This window comes from Trematomus bernacchii, unplaced genomic scaffold (genome assembly GCF_902827165.1).
Source record: "Trematomus bernacchii unplaced genomic scaffold, fTreBer1.1, whole genome shotgun sequence".
Classification (NCBI taxonomy): Eukaryota; Metazoa; Chordata; class Actinopteri; order Perciformes; family Nototheniidae; genus Trematomus; species Trematomus bernacchii.
The window spans coordinates 2133549-2152953 of NW_022987869.1; positions in this window are offsets into that span (position 1 = coordinate 2133549).

Below are 19405 nucleotides of genomic sequence, written 5' to 3' on the forward strand. Positions count from 1 at the left end.
TTAAATATATATTTTTTTTATTTTTAATGTGGGAAGAGGGGGGGCGGCGCCACTATGGGCCGGCCGCCACTGCTTTTCACGGATGTTAAACTCTGTGTGAATGTCATTCAAGGCACCAGCGCAGCGCCGGCCCTGACCAATTTGCTGCCCAAGGCAAGATTTTAGCTGGTGCCCCCGCCCCCTCCCCAGGCCGCTTGCATCACAGTAAATTCCAATGTTAATAAAAGCACACAGAAGCTGTATACATTTTTTGGGAGTTTGTATTATCTTAAATAAACAAAACTCCAAAATTAAAACCTAAATACGAAACAGGTAACATAAAATGAATTCTAAATACAATACAAATAAGGTGAAAAATTTGAGCAGACAACAAATTATAATATAATCTAAATATAGTAAACTAAAGTATAAATAGCCTAATATACAGTATAATTGATGCTGCTGCTGCAGTGCTGGGCTGAGGGGGGGAAGGTGTCTGCAGGTGGCCCAAAATATTTCAAAAGTGCATCTGAAGAGAGAAGAGAAGTATGTGACATGCATTATATTTGCTAGTGCAGCTCACAACATAATTAGAATATCATGGAATATAGTGCTTCCATACCATGTAAAATCAACACACTCTCACTCCCTAAACGTCCAGGAGCTATGCTTGGTCAGGGTCCCGTGGCGTGCAGTTGGGACGCGCCGAGGCTCCTTCAGCTTCATAAACGGACGCAAAGAGCTTTCAACTGATTGCAATGTATTCCCATCGGCGGCGGTATTTGACGCTCAGGGAAGCACCGCATCGGTCCATGTCGGCGGCAGTTGAAGGCAATGTGAGCGTCCATTCCCATTGGATAACGTAGGATTTTACACCCGGAAGTAACTATTCTCCTTACTGTCGATTGATTTTACAGTGATATCTGCACTACTCACCAACTCAAAAACACCAGATTATCCTTGTTAATTACACAACATTGATTGGTTTAAATTGTGTGCAATGCTTTTGTATTTTTCCCCTTCGATTCGGAGAAACAAATATATTTTCTGAGTTTAGGATGGCAGAAGACACTACACTACCCAGCTATCGTTTAGGACTACACCATGTGCATTGTTTGACAAACCCCGTGATTAGTCCTCAAGCTCTGTGATTGGTTGACCTCCAACTGCATTCCATATGAAAAAAAACGTTTCATAAAAGATAAAATCATACTTTATTCAGCAGTGCTTGCTTTACTCTTTGAAAGTCATCACATGAATGCATTGTAATGAATGGTTTGACTGCATTAAATATTACACATCTGTCGTAGTTCTTTCTTTATCTACAGAGATCGGGCCTCAGAATAGACCGGAAACTATTCTTTTACCGTTCTGTTTTAATTTCACAATAAAGTTAGTAGTAATAATTTGTTTTGATATTATTGTTTTTTATTAACTACTAGACCGCTGGGTCATGTTAATACCATCTTTTCTGTGTTGCTGTGGGTTTTTTACATCGCTTTTGTGTTACAAATATCAAAACAATAACAAAATATATCCGTCGTAAACTAAACCGGAAACAGCAGTATATTTTATTTTGTTAACACTGTAAACTTGACAGCTTTTTAACCCAAACCACCTACTGGTTAAAGCACGTTATTACACGTTTAGAGTAATTGCAATGCAGGTAGATTGTGTTGCTTTTTAATGACTGTTTAAAATGCCTTTTTCTTAATGTCTTTCATTTTTGTAAAGCACTTTTGAATGTGTTATATTTTATGAAAACATTTAAATATTAAGAGTATATACAAAATAGGAGGAAAGTAGAAGGTCAATGATAGAAATATAGAATAGAAAATATCAAGAAGATACTGTAAATGGTATCTAGAATAAAACAGTTTAGTGCCGGATGTACAAAGATATTAATAGGAGGATGTGCAAAACAGACAAACTAATTAGGCTTTATTTAAACATTAAATAATACTTGAGGTTAAGGTCTTCTTTTAAATACATGTAAGCAAAAAGCTTTGGGGGTATCTACAGATAATTATTAAGCCTGACAAAGTACTTAACGTTTAATATATTGCATGGTTTGTTTTGGGACTTGACAATCAACTTTCCTGCAATGTTAACTATGTTGAAGCACTTATTTTAACCAATATTATACATATTTATTATACTCTTATAAGATGTATGTAGATAGAATAAGAAATGTGCAGAATATGACAGTTTAATGGTGGAGGTACACACATATTGATAGATCTCTTGTTGAGGAACCTATGACCCAAGTTTTTCATTCATTGCATAACTACACCGTAGTTGTGTATATGATATGTCAATAAACCTTTGAAAATCTTGAAATCTTGAAAGGGATGTGCAAAATAGCCATTATATACAGTTTTTGATGAACTATTAGTAGAGAATAACAAGTAATGAATATGCTTTATAGGGATCTGTAGATACATTTTTTGTCTTCTCAAGCACCCACTATCAAATATCTCGCCTGATTGTTTGCACTTGACAATCACCTTCAATGAATTTGACTTAGGTGCAACGGTGCGTCTACACAGCAGCGTTAAAAAAATCTTGAAACGCTTCTGCCCATTCACTTTGAATGGGGTGACGTCACTTTCCCTCACTTTTCGCCGAAATGCATTGTAGGCAGGCGAGCGGAGATTTTCAGGATTTTGAGGATTCAAAGTTGAACAATGTTCAACTTTTGAGGCTGAGGTGGAAGCGTCAGCCAATCAAATCCCGTGTACGCAAATCTGACAGTTCAAGCTCTAGCCAATCAAACGGCGTGTATGCTGGGAGAGACATACCGCAGGTCATTTCCTCATATTCCAAAAAATGGAGGAGAAATTAGCGGTAGCGAATCAATCACCCGGTGCTTTATAACCAGACCTACCGGGATATAAACCGGAGGAGCCAGGCATGGAGGGAGGTGGCAGAGACAGTGGTAGGTTTTCGCCTGTTTTGGGGAGTTTATATCCAGTTTACTTCGGGCTTTTTTGCTTCGTATGTCGCGGGCGGGAGATTCATGTGATTGGTTGCTCGCAAAAAATCCTCAAGCTTCAGATACGCCCACCTCCAAGATTTTTTTAACGCTGCTATGTAGACGTACCGTAACTAAAGTCTGATTTAAGGGTTGTTTATATTTCACATCATTAATCCAAATTTGTAAAGTAACTCAAATAAATGTAGTAAAAATACCAGGTTAACCTTAAAACTATCATGCAAAATGCACTTTTGTACGTCTTTTATACATGGATATGTGTCCCCGGTGTTCCAGGGAACTCACCAAGTGTCAGAAAACACAACCCTCTCTATTTTCCTCCATACCCAAATCTCTAAAAAAGGGGCTGCAACGGATCTGATAAAAACTGATCCAGATTTGAACACTGTTCTGACGTGGCACTACGGCTATTGGGCCAACTCCACCAATCAGGAGGAGACAGCCACGGCCATTGCCGTTCGAAAGCGCTGTAGTACATATGCCAGGCCTGTAGATGGTGCTGTTCTCACAGAATCAGCCCTTGCAAAAACAGAGCTAAAAAAATTCAAATTGAGCAAAATGAGGCATGGCTAAAATGCATGATCTGTTTGGTATTTTGAAAAAAAAAAGTATAAAAATGCCTTATATAGGTATGGTCCTACACTATATTATTCAAATTTAGCATGATAGGTCCACTTTGAAGAAAGCCCTCAGGATTATAAAAGACCCCCATCACCCCAGCCACAAACTGTTCTGTCTGCTGCCGTCTGGCAGGCGGTACCGCAGCATCCGGACTAAAACCACCAGACTCAGGGACAGCTTCATCCCACAGGCCATAAGACTATTAAACACCTGAACTTTGAAACAACATCCATAACATTCATCTGGCTGCTACTTAGAAATTATTTATCTAATATATCATATTCCAATCACTTGTAGACTCTTATTGCACTATTTTACTTTTTACTATTTTACTATTTTTCTTTTTGTATTTACTTGCACTATTGGGGGGTGGGGGGGGGGGGGGGGGCGTGTAGGACACGTTCGAGTCTTGATTTGGATAGTGTGCCGTCGGTTTCATTCTATGGAAAGCCCAAAGTGCCACTATTCGCCCGTTTATTTCGCCCGTTTTTTTGTAAAAACGCGCATTTTACGCCCGTTTTTCGCGCGTTTCTTGACGGGCGTAATATGATAATGAGCCCCTCCTTCTGATTTCCATAGCCACTAAGTTTAAAGTGTCTGTAACCAATCAGTGAAGAGTAAAGCCAGACCAAAGCAATCTGTAGATGAAAAGTTCCTGACATTTTTAGGCTTTGCTGTAAAGATTCAGGGGACCAAGTATTAATTTTCCTTTGAATATAATCAATAAATCAAACAATATATCAATATAAAATATATATATATATATATATATATATATATATATATATATATAAAATACAATTGCCTTACCCTTTTCCTTAACCCTCTGGAGTATAAGGATATTTTCTCGATATGTAGACGTCTCCTTAAATCACCTTTTAAATGTACTTCTTATAACATGGCACCCCATGTTACTTATCAAAATGTTCAGGACAGTTTCTGGTCTTGCTAGAAATGCAAGTCACTCACCTTAGAGCACTGTCTTATGAGATACTTAGCTGAAAATGAGAAATCCGATTTTTGGAAAACTTCAAAACTCTTGTGAAAACACATTTACTCATGTCATCTATTTTTTTGGGCGTTTTAGATTTGGTTTACAAAAGTAGTGAAATAATTATATGAATTACACTATACTGTAGGCCTATATAGATTAAATGAAATGTTATTCATGTCTAAAATGAAAATGTGTAAATTAGAATTTTGAGTAAAATAGTTCCATCCCTCTACTTTCACCACAGAAAAGTTACATCAGGACTGATTCATGACTTCATATTCCATACCAAGGTTCATGTGATGTGTACAAATACAAATTGAGCATTAGAATTTTTTTTTCAACCAACAATTTATGTTAACATCTATAAGAAACTGTAAAATCTCAATATTTACAATATCAGAACTTTTTCAACCAACTATTCATTATAAATGTAAAGACAGGGGGAGCAGTGTAATGGTCTTTGTCTGTCTTCCAAGACAGTGGGTCTGGCTGCTGTGTAGGTGGGGGTGATGGTGTATGGGCTGCTGGTGGCTGTGTTGGAGGGAGGTAGGTGTGATTGTCCCGGGTTGATGCTGGTGGCTGTGTCGGAGGTACGTGTGCTAGGCGAGACTTCTTTGCTGGCTGGGTTGATCGTGATGGCTGTGGTGGAGGCCTTTGTACCGAGGTGTATCTTAATCTTGTGGCAGGCACAGATGGAGATGGAGGCCGCTGTAGTGATGCTGGTCCTCTGGTCCTTGGTGGTGATGGCTCTGGTGAAGGCCCTTGAGCCACGGTAGATCTTGACCTGGGGGCAGGCACAGATGGAGGTTCTTGCTGCTAGGCCCAGGCAGCTGTGAAATCTGAAAAAAAATTAGGACAATAATTACTACTAAGTTTGTTAAAATAAAGTTCAAGTGGAATGTTTCTCAAGCACAAATAACAATGCACAACTCAAAATAAAATGGGGAGGTGGGACAGGAGTCTCTCTCTCTCACACACAGGTATTTTCCAGTTATTTTACATACAGTATAAAATCACAGACACAAATATAAATACATCTATATCAGGGTTTCCACTAGGATTTTTTCTTGCCGGTCAAATGTCCGGACAGAATTTATTTTACCAGACAAATTTGAAACTTACCGGTCATGTTTCAATAATAATAATAAGAATTGTGTAGCAGAGTTTCCGTTAGCAGGTAATTACCGGACTATGAGCAGATATGCTGATGTTTAAAACTCAGTTAATGGGGCTCATTTTTCAGGGTTCCTGCAGGTTTCGCCAACTCAAATGTAAGACTTTTTAAGACCTTTTTAAGACCACTTTGAATAGAATTTAAGACCTATTTCACGGCAAGAAAGTATGAAGGAAAATTGCTATGAAAGAAGAAATACGTCCCATAATTACTTACAGTAAATTAGTAAAGTAAATGTATTCATGTTCAACATAAGAACAATAGGCGCGTTCACACCGGAGTACTTTGGAGTACTTTTCCCACAATAGTTCATCAGAACAACGATATATTTGCGTTCACACCAAAAAGCCCCAGGAACTAAAGTAGTTCAAATTAGTTTGTCTGACCCGCTTTTCAGTCCCTGCTAGAGAGCAGGGACTGTTGTGGGAGAAAATAGTTCGTACGTCTGATTGGCTGTGCGGAATGCAAACCACGCCCGTTTGACTCTGAATTTTCTTTTGAAAGCGGCCATTGTATTTGTTCGCTTCGGGCCAGCGCACCCGAAGAGATTACTTTTGTGAAAGCAGTTATTATAGCAACACTAAATAAATCATCGGAGCGGTGGAGTGATGAGGATGTGTCGGCGCTTCTGGCGATTTACTCGGAGGACGCGAAGCGCCGCATTCAGAAGCTTCTACTGAATGCAGTTTCCGTGGCTCAGCAAAGTTAGCAGACCTGGCAAAGTCATGTCGGGACGACTACGAAGGTAAAATAAAATACATGCACTGCATTGTTTTAATCTGCACAATACTGGTCTTAGATGTACTTTTATTTGCTCAGTAGATCGAGCTAGCCATGCTAGAACTTGCTATCATAGGTCCAAGCTGGCTAACAACATCTAGCTAGCTAGCTATTCTCAGCCGTGCCCGCTATGAACACGTTTTGACTTGTGAATAAGTGTGCAATGTTCTGTAATTTGCTTCACTAACTCATGGCACTAATCGTGTGTTTCAGGCGAGGTGTTTCTCTCAGGATTAGAAACTAGTTTTCCCCTCCGGGATAAAACGATAATATAACGTTAGCAATTAGCATGCTAGCTGGACATAATGCTACCTCTAACAATACATTGTAGTTGCTATAATTTCAAGTAATTTGCAACATTCATTCTACATGTTAATGGCAAAAGCTTAAACAGTTGATTACCTGCATGCCACAAAGACTGATGTTCTAATATTTTTGCACATTTAAGTAGAAATGTAATTGAAATTCTATTTATTTTTCCTTTTTTTTATTGATTGTTATAATTGTACTCAGCCATGTTATGTTAGATGTCAATCCACTTACACTGTAACTACTCTGGCCTTGAAAGAAGGTTACACATCTAACTGATGTCCACTAATCCCTATAAAACAAAGTTCAAGCATACATTAAGCACAAAACAATAAATAAGGGCACTTTGATATTTATTTTTTATTTGATATTATTTGATCCTATCTATCTATCTATCTATCTTATCTTCTACTTTACACCTGCATTTTGTACACTGTCCCTGCCTGCACCATGTCCAATGTTGGACAATGTTGTCTCGTTGTTGCGATTAAACTGATCTTGTATCTTGCATATTTCACCTTAGGAAAGTGGGCACGCGATGACAGCTTCCTTGACACCATCATGGCGATGGACCGCCGTGCCATGGTCAGCAAGGAGAATGAGGACCTGCGTGCCAAGGAGATGCACGACGAACGGCTGCTGCATTCACACAAGGCCCAGGAATCGGACGACCAGCAACAAAATACCTTTCAGGCTGGGCTTCTGGCAGTGCTAAGCGAGCTGATTAAATCCAACAGGCCTTCAATACAAAAATTAAGAAAAAGTTGTCGTCATTGATAAACTGTACAATGACTTGTTGGGAGGCGTGTGGTGCAGTGGTCTGGTGCGTTGGTGTTCAGATCAGGGGAGCACAGGTTCAAACCCCACTGCAGTCAGGATGTCGTTGTGTCCCTGGGCAAGACACTTCAACCCAACTTGCCTACACCTGAGGCCTGTACTACGAAGCCGGATTTTCGCTTAGCCGGCTGACTTCAGGGAAAACTCGGGCTTTCCGGTCCTACGACGATGGTTCTCTTTTTAGCGGGCTAGATCTCCATGGTAACTTATGCTGAGCGGCTAACCTCCTCGGGAGGAGGTTAGGTTGCAGGCTAAGAGATCAACTCAGTGAAAGCACCGCCTGCTGACCAATCAGAGCTCTGTGTGCGGAGTTTAAAGCTATCAAGTCATATTACAGGATAGAGGGAATACAGAAAGACTGCCGTTGCAGGAAAGACGGCCGGCAAAAATCAACTGACTGTGTGAACGTGAAAATTAATAGAATATCCCCTCCCATCTTCAGAGCAATCTGACTATTATAACATTAGCGTTAAGAAAGCTTACTTAAATATCTGCCACGACATAAGTAACCGGATCAGAGTAACATTAAGTACAGTCCGCGGCACTGTGAGTGCAGACGTCGATGTGTCCCATTATCATTCATATCATATCACATCATAATGTATCATATATTTCCTTCTCTGAGTCAGCTTCTTGAGCCGTATCTGGCCGTGCGACACTCAGTGTCACATACTGTATGCAGAAGTATTATTTTAAGCAACACATTAAGTTGACGAAACACTCGAGTCAAATGTAATTAAAGTCAGATCCACTCGTGTCTTGGACGGGGCAGTGATTTCATAAACCTGTTAATGTACGCATTCAAACGCTTTTTCTTTTACCAGCTGTATTCACCTTGCAGGTGCAGCTATGTGGCTTTTATCCTGGATAAAGTGTTTAAGTCATGGGTGTTTAAAGTTTAACTTCATATTTGACTAATATTAAAGTTCACTTTTCATTCAGGAAGTATGACGCTGCGCTGTCAGTACGCTTGTCCATGTTTGAGATTGGTCGAATGCTCCAAATACCACCCCTTTCATGTGAACGCGCACCTAACTAGATAGGACACGGCTGGCTTGAGCGATCCACTTGATAACCAGCGTCGTAGTACAGCTTAGCGAGAGCGCGTATGTTTTGGATTGGGCCAACCGGCTAACTCAAACATATCCAGGTTAGGAAAATCCGGCTTCGTAGTACAGGCCTCTGGGACAGTTAATTTTGTATTATTGTGATTATATATATATGCCACTGTTATTAATACTGACACCTAACTTTGCACTAAGGTGTGGCTGCTGCTGAGCCTACCTATTATTATATATATATATATATATTGCCACTGACACTTATTGATCTGCTGCTGATAAATAAAAGAGAACCTACATGCACGGCACTAGCATCATGACTGTCTTTGTTTAAACCAGCAGCAGTGCAGCGGTACACAGACTAACCTGTGTGTGTGTAACGTAGTTCTTCAGGTGTGTATGCTTAACATGTATGTATTTATCACAGTAAAGATGGTATACAAAAGCTTTTTAAAGAGCTTTCAACCTCATCCCATTGTCTTTAACACATATTTAACATAATAATATACTCATATTAATATACAAATATACAGTATGAGTACTGTTTTGATACTGACATTTAATCTTTGCACTAAGGTGTGTCTGCACTATTGTAATTGTGTCTGTTGACTGTGGTAAATAAAAGAGAGAACCAAATGCACTGTACAAAAGATCAGCTTTATTGTCAATTTACAATTTCCATGCTGTTCAGATGCCTCATAAGGGCTGTGCGCGTGTCTTGCCCCGCGGCTATTTTCTTAGGTTGCGTCTCCCCAACGTTGCTTCCAGGCGAATACAGAGGAGTTGAAAAGAGCCCTTGGACATTCGGAAATCTTTGATCCACTGCACATTGGTGTACGTTGGCACCACCTTCTCCCACCAGGCCGATGTTCTATTGTTCACCCAGAGAGAGCGCGGGACACTACGCGTTCCGTAGTATTCGCATATCTGGAACACATACAAAGACACAAATTAGCCCTACATAACTCCATAAATCCTACATTATATAGTATTAATGTGATTTAATGAACGTACCATTGCTGTTCTTTGGGCGTGATAACGGTCATCATCCTCAGCTGTCCTACGGCGAAACATGTCCATAGCGTGTGCTTTCGTCGTCCAATCCTTTTGTTAAGGCTTCTTAACCGCCTTCGCCTTCGCCTCCGACTCAGCATTTCTATTGCATTTGAATGGTCGATCTGTATTTGTATTTGTGGCTGAGTTATTGGCTTAAATAACTCAGTTACGAAGCTGTATAACACGACCACCAAAACGTCAACTCCATACCGTGTCTGAGGTCGGAAGGTAAACAGAAGCATACAGCGGAAGCGGAAGTTTTTTTTCTTCTTCTTCTTCTCTCGGTTTTTTGGCGAATTGCAACTTTAAGTTGCATACCGCCACCTACTGTACTCGCCGTGAAGTTGTTTGCGGCCTGCCAGTAAACCCAAAGCAGAAGAAGAAGAAGTGACGTCAGCGGCTCATTTGCCTAATCCACCCCCAGGAACTCATTTTGGTGTGAACGCGATCTGCTTTAGTTCATCAGAACTAAAAGAGCTCTCATGAACTAAAGTTCTCATGAACTACTGTGGGAAAAGTACTTGGTGTGAACGCCCCTATTAGTGTACCCTTTCTGAGCCACAACTGACAACAACCTCTTATGGCGCAGTTCCACTGCAGCGCGGAGCTCGCTTTAAGCGTGCCGTGTCGTGCCGTCCCCTTTTTTGGTTGTGCTTCCACTAGGCCAATTACCGGCGCGGCACGGCGCGGGGCCACTTTTTCACCTCTTTTCTGGCCCTAGAAAATTGTGGTTCTATCGGGGCCAACAAACAGGGCTGAGTCGGGCTGAGTATGCTAAACTAGAGAGAGGAGCGCTGGCAAGAGGGCTAGAACTACAACAAGATGGACATATTTGACCGTGATTTAATTGTAATACACGTTTCAAAATGATGCCGAAGTAACAACATACTGATACCGGTTAGTAAAAACCATGAATTAATGCTTTGTCAAGTCTGCAGACAGACGGCAGGCGAAAAACCTTTTAAAATTCGTGTTTTTCTAGATGGAGATTGGCTAAGCTAACGCAGTATATGCCCCGACCGTCCACACTCACAACAACGGCCTATACAGACATAAATAAAGCAGCGACTGTATTCACCATGACACAGGCAGTCTGTGGTGTGTACTTGTTTAACTTTTGTCGAGTTTCTGAACATATATAAGGAGCTGTGAGCTCTGAGTGCTAACAGCTAACGGCTGTGTTGTGTTTCTGGATTTCTCATTGAAGATGACGTCACGGCTCCGCCTACACTGCGTTACTATAGTAACTACCCCAGTTCCTAAACTGTAATGGAAGCGCAGCATGAAGTGAGTCGGCCCTGTTAAGGCCCAACGCGGCCAAGCCGTACCGAGCCGTACCGAGTGTGGCCGAGGCCGACCGTGTAGTGGAAATGCGCCATTAGAGTAGTTCTTGACTAGGTTGGCACAGGTCTCTTGAGGGATTTTGGCCCATTCTTCCATTGCAAATTGTTCCAGCTGGTCCAAATTGCGTGGTTTCCGAGCATGGACATTCACTTTGAGCACCCGCCACAGATTCTCAATAGGATTCAGATCTTGGCTATGTGCGGGCCACTCCAGCACCTTGGTTTTGGTGTCCTTTAGGAACTGTTGGACCAAGTTTGATGTGTGCTTTGGGTCATTGTCTTGTTGGAAGACCCAGCGACGACCTAAGCGAAGACTAAGAGCAGATCTTTTCATATTATCCCTCAAAATGTCAACATAATTTTCTTTTTTCATGATGCCTTGCACCCGAACAAGGCTCCCTGTGCCTGAGGCTGCAAAACAGCCCAACAGCATGATGTGTTCTTAGGGTTGAAGGCCTCTCCCTTTCTTCACCAAACATAAGCAACATCCATGTGCCCAAACAGTTCCAGTTTAGTCTCATCAGACCAAAGCACAGACTTACAAAACTCATCTTTACCTCTCAAATGTTCACGGGCAAACCTCAGTCTGGCTCTGATGTGCCACTCTTTGAGTAAAGGGGTTCTTCTGGGACGATGGGCCTGAAGCCCACCACGATGAAGAGCCCTCACAACTGTGTTCCTTGAAACATCAACTCCAGAAGAGGCCAGGTCAGCAACAATCATCTTGGCAGATGTCCGGGGATGCTTGCTGACATCTCTGACTATTTTCCTCTCCAGAGTTCTTGAAATCTTGCGCTTTCGACCACGCCTAGGTTTGTTTCTTACAAAATGTGTCTCCTTGTACTTCGCAATGATGCAACGTACAGCAGTTCTAGACACTGTGAAGCGCTTGGACATAGCAGTATAGCCTTCCCCCTTATCATGAGCCTCCACTGTCTTCTTTCTGAGCTCAAGGCTGATTTCCTTTGTCTTTGGCATGGTGAGTAGGAGTAGTAGTATAGTCCCTCTCAATAAGGTATTCAAGTGCCTGTTTCTTGGAGTCCTTTTATGCTGATTGAATGCTCAGGTGTGACTTGAAAGCTGATTGGATAATTAGGTGTGGTTTGAAAGCTGATTGATTGATTAGGTGTGTTTTGAAAGCAACAATTCACATGAGGGCTAATATTTTTGACCAACCCATTTTTCACTATATTTGATATAAAGCAAGCCTAAAAAACAATTTTACGTTCCAAAATGTACCAAAAGCTACTAAATAGCACTGGTGAATGTTTGATTATATCAAGTTTTATCAATGCTGGAAACATTGGGAAGAATTTTATGAAAATGTTCCATAACTCCTGGGGGGCTAATAATTTAGGCCTCGACTGTATATGCTTCACCTGCGAGTACTTCACCTTTTTTTCTCTTGCCTTCTCAGCCCCACCTTTTTCTATTAGTTTTCTTTGATTTGTATCCATGTTTTTTCATTCTCCCTGTCTGCCGCGGCGTCTACCCTGCTGAAAAAACCAGCTTAGACCAACTGGTCAACTAGCCTGACCAGCTAAGTTGACCAGCCTGGCTGGTTTAGAGGGGTTTTGGACACTTTAGCTGCACCAGCTAAACCAACTAAACCAACTAAACCAGCCACCAGCTAAACCAGCCATCCTGGCCAGCTAAAAAATACAGCATACCAGCATATGCTGGTATGCTGTATGCTGGGCTGGTCACCGGCATCCATCTATCACCAGTTTATGTTTAATAATAGTATGAAATATACCATGCTGGAAGCTTACCAGGATTCCAGGTGACCAGCATGCATTGTTTAAATACTGGTATGATTATTTCAACCAGAGAACATAAATATATTACAAAGATTCATTGTGTCATGTATTCTGGTATCTACCAAAATAAAGACATTGTATAGTGTTCATAACAGTATTTTAATTGAATAAATAGCAATAAATAGCTAGTTAATATAATAAAATACACAGTAACAATACAAATAACAACCAACCTGCAAATCAACCTACACATCAAAATAAATATATTATCTAAAACAGGTGCATTTGATTTAAAATTAAAGTAATAAATATAATTCAATATTTAAATGGTAACAAAAACAGTAACACTATGTATGATAAGTAAAAAGGCAACAAAGAAAGTGTTTTTTGTTTGTCCTTGTTCATGTCCATAATGTTTCCCGCTGTGTAGCGTCCAGCCTTTCCCAATCTGGCCTGCGTTTCTGTCTGTTGAAGCCACTTCTTGAAGCAAACTGAAAAGAAATGTACAGATATAAGTACACTGTAAAATGAAAACTTGACATTTACGTTAACATTTGGGCTGCTGTGGTTGCCAGAACCGTTAAAGTATGGTAAAATACATTACAAATTACAGTTGGTTGGCATAGACGTTACAGTCAACAATTGCTTATGGTGAATTACAATGGCAAAAACAAATAGAGCTAGTGTAGTGTACACGGTGCAGCTGTATTATCTGGGAAATAGAAGAATTGGATCAGGATTCGGTATTGGCAGACAATCAATATCAAATGAATCGGATCATTATTAGCATCAGCATTTGATCACCTTTGTCGACTTGCTGCCTAAATACAAAGACAACTTCACTCCTCTCCTAACACTGCTTACCTCTAATGAGCCTTGGTAGAACTAGTGTCCGAGTCATAGGGTTCAGAACTGACTGAAGACATGTGGAACAGAGTCATAGGGTCCAGAACTCACTGAAGACATGTGGAACAGAGTCATAGGGTCCAGAACTGACTGAAGACATGTGGAACAGAGGACAGGCATGGTTGAATGTACAGGGAACTGGAACTTTGAACAGGTGTTTTCACCTTTTCTGCCTGAAGATTCACAAGTTCTTCATCAGGTGTTTGATGTGGGCTGGCATGATCCTTTCTGCAGCGATAAATAAAGTAAACAAATAAAACATTTGTAATAATAGTAATGATGGTAACAACAATAATATTAGTACAACTATTTATATAGCACTTACACAATTGCAAAGTGATTCTCACAACAAAAATAAAGAACAAAACAATACCAACAATAAAAAACAAATGATTATAGGAATGTTAAGAGACAAAGAAATTATAAACATTCTGAGAGGCAGACTACAAAAGGTAGACTCAATGGCTCTTGATGACATCAATGAGCAGTCCCAATACATGCTGTTGTATAAAAAGAAATAGAATAGGTCCAGATGTCTTCTATTTTGTGTTGGATGATTTGTTTTATTGATTGCTGATGGATGTTAAGATATGTTTTACAATTATAACAAAAAGATTATTGTAATTGGAATCAAAAAGGTTGCAAATCATAGTTTTAATAGAATCACTAGCAATATAGGGTTTATTCAACAGCAGTAAAGCATGAAGTTGCTAAATTAACGTACACTGAACTGTAAAACAACTTACCACTATTTAGGAAAGGCTCTGATCAGGAGGGTTGACTAGTAGGACTGTGAAGAGGTGGAGGAGGTATATGTCATGTACAACCATTGGTAGATGTTACACCTGAAAGAAAGATAAGGAAATAAGACAACACAGGGGGACAAACATTTTCTTAAGTAAAAGACCAAATCATGTCAAGCTTTAACCTGAGCCTGTTTTTTCAGTCTTTACAATGCACTGTTGGAAATTACATTCCGAAGGCTAAATTCAAACTCAATACCATAAATAACTGGGTACCAAAGTGCTTTACCTGACACGTTCCACACGGAGCAGCAACCATCCGGCTGGGCCTTTTGCTGCATATCATCTCCTCCCTCTCTCTCTCTGGTGTTCCAGTAGATCTCTACTATCCAATAAAACTGAAATTCCCCAAAAAAATCATATTAAAAAAAGTTAAAAGGCCAGGAAGTCGTTCCCTTCAAGTCCGCAACCAGTCATAGGAGTTCAAATGCAAAGCCTGACTGATGACAAGAGCGGGAGACTTACATTTTACAATTATATTTTAAATTAATACCAGAGCAGTGTGTACATAGGCCCTGTACGACATGCACTTTGGTGATGTCCTCATCTGATAATGTTTCATTTTTTAGCAGCAAAGCAACATTACTCAAAGTATATGTCGGACCCAACTCATTTACAGTATGTTGTTCATCTCCTCAACAATGGTCTGTATCATTGAGTAGAAAAAAACTGTCCCTACAATTTCAGGTAGATTAAAGGTGGGGCAGGTAAGTTTGGAGAAACCGGCTCGAGATCGCTAGAATTTGAAAATACACAGCCGGAAAAAATCTGCCACTTCCTTACAGAGCCCCTCCTCCAACACACACGAACGCGCACATGACCAATGAGGGCACAAGATAAGTTTGTGCACAGATGGAAGGCTGACAGGCAGGTAGGCCATCCAGTTATTTTAGCCGGGCCGGCTAAAATGATTGGTCGTGCTTTTTACAGTACTACGGCTTCCACAGATGAATCTTTTTTCTGATAACATTGTGTGTAAAATGTAAATGCTCAATATGTTGTGTAACAGTTGTACTAGGGTTTAAACTTTGTACAGGTATGAAGACTTCACAGACAGTAGTGGGGAGGGAGAGTTGCTTATGTGAAGGTGAGGTCGGACTCGTACACATTAGGAATATAGATAGCAACAGTTAAAACACATTTCTATAGCCTCATAGTAAACAAGTAAACTGTCCATCACGTAGTGATCAACTGTAGTCTTCTCCTATTGGCCGGCGTCGACGGGGGCGTGTCCAATGCAAATCCTGCCGTTTTCTGGTGTTAAATTACATCATTCTAATGTCTGTGGTTATTTAAACATTCCCTAATAACACTATTTCAGCGTCAATAAATTAGTGTTAAAAAACAGTGTGTTTAGGGTACAACATCACATGTCATTTCAGCTTCAATTCACGGTTTCAAAACGTTAGCCACATGCTAATGCTAACAGGAAATGAAGAATTTTCAGAATAAAAGTGTTAAGTTAAAAGTTAGTGTAAACTTCCTGATGAAGCCATATCTAGGAGCTTATATTATTTAATAGTTATCCATTTATTTTATTGTTCTTTTTTGTTTATAGTAAATCTTCCTTTTAATTCTTACTTAAAGGGGACCTATCATGCAAAATGCACTTTTGTACGTCTTTTATACATGAATATGTGTCCCCGGTGTTCCAGGGAACTCACCAAGTGTCAGAAAACACAACCATCTCTATTTTCCTCCATACCCAAATCTCTAAAAAAGGGGCTGCAACGGATCTGATCAAAACTGATCCAGATTTGAACACTGTCCTGACGCTACGGCTATTGGGCCAACTCCACCAATCAGGAGGAGACCGCCACGGCCATTGCCGTTCGAAAGCGCTGGAGACGCTGTAGTACATATGCCAGGCCAGTAGATGGTGCTGTTCTCACTGAATCTGCCCCTGCACAAACAGAGCTAGAAATTGTCAAATTAAGCAAAATGAGGCATGGCTAAAATGCATGATCTGTTTGGTATTTTGAAAAAAAAAAAGTATAAATATGCCTTATATAGGTATGGTCCTACACTATATTATTCAAATATAGCATGATAGGTCCACTTTAAGCTTATCAAATAAGTTGTACTATGCCTCTGTTTTGTAAAGGCAGACTTTGGGCACCGGGGGAGGGGAGACCTGCTCACTATAAATCTGGGAAACAGGCGGTAGTGCGGAGCGCACCCGGTAGGCCTATGGTTTTTTACCATCGGGTAAGAACGAAGAAAAGTGCTTGTATATGTGTATAATAAATTGCACTAAAACGACTTTTGCTCGGACCTTGATTTTTACTCATGCGTAAGATTAGCTGACGGGTGCCTCAGCAGCACTTTGCTTTGAGTTATATTTCTTTCTTATATTTTATTGATTTTAATTTCTTACAGTCGTCATCATTTCTCACACTTGTTGCTTTTCCCAGAATAGTTGTGACCACAGATCCAGTGAGCCTGGCAGGGAGCCTCCTCTCTCTGGTCCCCGCTATGATGTCCCAGCTCGTGATTCCATGTTTCTGCATAAGCTCTTTTGTTAGCTTCATCACTTGTTGAAAAGCACACTCTGGCTTGTCTCTATACTGTGCAAAACTGTCTTTTAGTCCCTCGATTAGGTCAATGCATTCAGAGACTGACAGTGTTGGGCTTTGTAATCCCTTTGTGGCAAAATCACTCGTTTCAAATAATTTACCAAATGTGACAATCAAAAATATGAACTTTTTGGTTTGTATCTGTTGGAGCAGGGACTGGGCTTCAAGTTTTGTTTGACCACTGCTTTCCGCATACTCATCAAGCACTTCAAGTATTACATCAAGTAATGTTAATATTTTGTCCACTGATCCAGCTTTGGAGCTCCAGCGCGTGTCCACAGACCGCTCAAGTTCTAGACAGGGGCGTCCTGGATGCAGCTCTTTCTGTACCTCTATAAAGCGTGCGTGTCTGCTACTGCCTGTCATGAAACTATGCAAACTGTTCACTGTTTCAAAGAATGTGCCAACGTGTCCAGACGCTTTTGATGCTGCACAGAGCACCAAATGTAATCTGTGTGAATTACAGTGCACGTAGACAGCATGAGGAAAAGTTTGTTTTAAAATCGTCTGCACACCTCCCTTTTTGCCCGACATAACCGAGGCCCCGTCAAAACTGAAGCCAGCGCACAGAGATGGGTCAAGTTGCCGTGGTTCGATGATCTGTAATATCTTGTCTGAAATTCCACTTGCACTCAGGTCACTTGTGTCCATGAAGCTGATTGCGCGTTCTTTTATTTTCCCCGTGTGAATGTATCTCACACAAACAGCAACGAGTTTGCGCTTGGAAGCATCCTTATACTCATCTGCCATGAGAGCATAATATGTACCCGGTGTCTCACAGACCTCCGCTTTTATTTTACGCAATAATAAGGAGGCGGCTGACTCCAGCAACTCGTTTTGCATTTCAGGGCTCAATAGGGTCGCATTTTTGGGCAACTCGTCGAGACGAGCTCTGATCTCCGGATCATATTTACACATTAATTCAAATAATTCTAGGAAGTTACCGTTATTAAGATCTTCCTTGGTTTCCCTGTGTCCACGTAGAGAGATGTCTTGTTTGGCACAGAACAGCGCAATATCAAGGACGACTTTAAGATGCTTCCGATTTCTTTCTATAAAGTCATGATCATGTGCCTCCTGGTTCATTTGGTCAACAACATTCCCCCTTCCTGACGTTTGGGTTCCCTTGTAGCATTCAAACCTGCTCATGGACTTGCAGTGGGCCTCGCTTTTATCATGTCTCTCCAACGACTTACGCAGGTGCTTCCAGTCTTCATAGCCATCCCTCGTAAATGCACCTTCAGCTCCTGGGCTGGGGAAATGTCTGCACATTTTGCAGAAAAGCGCGTCCCTACTTGCACTGTATTCCACCCAGGCAGTGGCGTTTTTATATGTTTTATATGTACAAAAAACTTAGATGTCTATATATAAGCTTCTGCAGTGATGTGCAGTGAGGTTCATGGGTGGTGAGGCACTGGCACTGACTCTTCAGGTTTATAAATATTATATTTTGACCTAAACCAAAATATAATATTATTTTCAAAAGCTTTTTTTGTCTGATGCTTCGATTAATTTTAAACAGACAGTTCAACAAAAGGATACCCAAAAAATGTAATTTTATCATTTAAATATTGAATTGTTCTCTCTTAGTAAGATCCCATTTTCAATAAAATTGCGGTCTTACCTTGACTTGAAGATGAAGTCCATTTGCCTATCTTTCTGGACAAAAATGTCTATTACTTTTTTGTAAAAGTCCTCCTTATCTTCTTGTAGTTTCAAAAGTCTATCATAAATCTAATCGATAGATTTATGATTACAAAATTATAAAAGTAGGGTAGACATGTGGATATTATCCGGCTGAACAAAATGTGCATTTATCTAACAGGTACGTTTCCCACAGATCTTATTTACAGCTATTTTCTAAAATCCTATGGAGAAATCTCCTTGCTTTTTTGTCGAGGGAAGCCATGCGCAGCTTACTTCCGGGTTTTAGGACGCGTCACTGCAGCTCTCTCGTCTCCTCTTCACACAGCACACTTTTCGCGGCACACGTACTTACAGCCAATCAGCTCTGAATTATGTGAGATGACGTATGGTGGGGATGGCAGCTCAGTGCCCCTATGGTCATTATTTTTTTGCCACACACATTAAATAGGAAAATACTCTGAGCATGCGCAGTGTAGTTTTTACAGTCACCGTTCACTTAGACAGTGAGAGGGAGGGGCATGATCAGGTTTTGTCCCACATGGCTCTAAACAGCTCAATAGGCAC